Raw genomic sequence first — 412 nt, 5'->3', positions numbered from 1 at the left:
TTTAGAACGTTTTCTAAAAGGTTTCCTCTTCGTCACCAAAATCTTTGTGTGTGATTATTCATATTTTGATGAATGTTTGTTTTGATATATATCTGTTAATTCCGCATAAAATTGTGATATTTATCTGTTTAGAATTTTTCAGTTATTGAGGGAGCACCTATGGTTCCAGCCCTCTAGGGCTCTCCTAAACAATTCCCAGCAGGTAGTTTCATTGTAACACACAGGTAGACATCCACAATTCATTGCCCCCTTCTGACCTTTTAATTAGGAAAAAAAAAAAAAAGCTCACTTCTACTAAATATGCGAAATTTGACCTGATTCCTTTGCTCAGTTCTCAATTTTCTCTCACAAAGTCACATTCAGTAAAATTGTGATAGTTGTGGTAACTTTGATAAAATATTTTACTAGAATT

Source organism: Corylus avellana, chromosome ca6, assembly GCF_901000735.1.
Source record: "Corylus avellana chromosome ca6, CavTom2PMs-1.0".
NCBI classification, from domain to species: Eukaryota; Viridiplantae; Streptophyta; class Magnoliopsida; order Fagales; family Betulaceae; genus Corylus; species Corylus avellana.
Note: the sequence above shows the minus strand (reverse complement) of the source record.